Source organism: Pteropus vampyrus, unplaced genomic scaffold (assembly GCF_000151845.1).
Source record: "Pteropus vampyrus isolate Shadow unplaced genomic scaffold, Pvam_2.0 Scaffold536, whole genome shotgun sequence".
Classification (NCBI taxonomy): Eukaryota; Metazoa; Chordata; class Mammalia; order Chiroptera; family Pteropodidae; genus Pteropus; species Pteropus vampyrus.
In genome coordinates this window covers 404,754-407,152 of record NW_011889317.1, presented here as the reverse complement: position 1 = coordinate 407,152, position 2,399 = coordinate 404,754, and positions in this window count along the sequence as shown.

Here is a 2,399-nt window from a genome sequence, read left to right as displayed (position 1 = left end):
GTAATTACTTTGAAGGTAATAGATTAAATGTCCCAGTCAAAAAACAGATTGGCAGAATTTTTTTCTTTTAAAGAATACAATTGTATTCTGTCTACAAGTACAAAAGACACACTTTATATCTAAGGACACATGTAAGTTGAAAGTGAAAAGATGGAATAATATATTTTATACAAATGGTAACCAAAAGAGAGCTGACGTGGTCATGCTAATATTAGACAATAGACTTCATGTCAAAAACTATTATAAGAGACAAAGAGAGTTTGGAGAAACATGGCGGAGTAAGAGATGTCCCTAGATCTCTCTCCTTGAAACAACAATAAGCTGAACATCTAAAACTCAACAAAAAACACCCAACCTGCACACCAGCACCTCTGAGCATGGGATCTGCGCATAAGAGCTACCACAGGTCAGAACCCTGGGTGTTGGGCAGTGAACTGGGAGAAACAAAGAAACTGCCTCTCGCAGCCAGAGCTCCCTGTAGGGGGAGGGGAGAAGGTGCAGCAAGTTCCCTGAACAGCCTGTCTGTGAGTGCTGTGAGCTCCACGTGGCCGGCAACAGGGCTCAGTCATTAGGGCAGAAAATGGAGAAGTAGGACGGCAGAGAAACAAGTTGATTTTTACCAGCCCCAGTTGCAAAACTGAGGCTGTGATTAAACATCTATAAGGGGAAAAAAGGCGTTATTAAGGCTTTATATAAAGCAGGGATCCAAGAGGCGTAGATGTGACCTACTGGAAACCAAAAGAAAAGCGCCTTCTTTGCAGCAGGCTAAAGAGAGAACTTTATATAATAAATCTTCTTTCTGGGAAAAACAAAACAAAACGAAACAAAACAGAATACACTTCCATTAATGCCCAGGCAGAGTAATAGTCCACTAAACACCATGAACAACTAAGGTGACAAGTCAGCTTAGAAATAAAGAGAAAAATCTCCAGAAAATAAGTTTACAGACATAGAAATAAGCAACTTAAATGACAGAGAATTCAAGATGGTGCTTCTGAAAAAACTCAGTGAGTTCCAAAATGAGTCATATCAACAATTTCAGAAATTGAAAAAACACTTAGATGAGCAGAATGAGTTCTTTAGTAAGGAGATTGAAACCCTCAAAAAGAACAGAATAGATCTGGAGATAAAAAACACACTGTGAGAGCTGAAAAATGAAATAGCAAGCTTGGGAAATAGAGTCAGCCAAATGGAGGAAAGGATCAGTGATAGTGAAGACAGAAATCTAGAAATAAATCAGAAGGAAGAAGAGAGAAACCGAAGAATAAAAAATAATGAAAGAGAAATACAAGAATGAGCTGATACTATCAGCAGAAGAAACAAAAATAATGGGCATTATTGAGAGTGAGGAAAAGGAGCAGGGACTAGGAGCATTTTCAGATAAATAGTTGACAAGAATTCCCCAAATCTAAGGAATAAGCTGGAGCTTGGAATTCAAGAAGTCAACAGAACATCCAATTATCTCAACCCAAAAAGGCCTTCACCGAGACACATTATATTAAAGTTATCAAAAAATCAATGACGAAGACAGAATTCTCAGGGCAGCCAGGGAGAAGAAAATGGTAAACTATAAAGGAAAACCCAATAATTTATCTTTGGACTTTTCAGCACAAACCTTACAAGCCAGAAAGGAGTAGAATCAAATATTCAAACTATTAAGTGAAAAGAACTATCAGCCTAGAATAATATATTTGGCTAAGCTCTCCTTTAGATATGAAGGATAAATAAAGACCTTTCCAGACATACAAAAATTGAGGGAATTCTCCACTACAAGGCCTGCACTATAAGAAACACTGAAAGGGGTCAGCTCACCTAAAACAAAATGACAAAATACATAAATAAATAATTAGGAGTAAGGTGACTATCAGGCAAATAGAAGCAGAAGAGTGCAACCCTTACTAAGAACAGGGCATTTTAAGCATAAAAAAATAAGAAGAAAATTCCTATAGCAAGATAGTAATGAATGTTCAGCATATATAGGAACAAATTGAGACAACAATGACTGAAAAGGGGAGGATTCAAAGATCCGAATTCACAAAGGGGAATGGAGATAAGGAACACACAGAAGAAAATGGATGAATGTATATATATATATGTAACTATCCTTTACAAGTTCATAATGGTAACCACACACCAAAGATTCAGAACTGAAATATATAACATAAAACAAGAAGAACCAGAGGGAAAACCCACAAAAGCCAACCAAAATAAAGAAAACAGAAACACAAGGACAAGGAAGCAATGGAAACACAAAATTACCAGAAAGTAAAAGAAAAAATGGCTATAAGAAGACCTCATATTTCAATAATTAACCTAAATGTAAATGGACTGAACTCACCAATAAAAAGGCACAGAGTTGCAGAATGGATCAAAAAACAAAACCCAACCATATGCTGCCT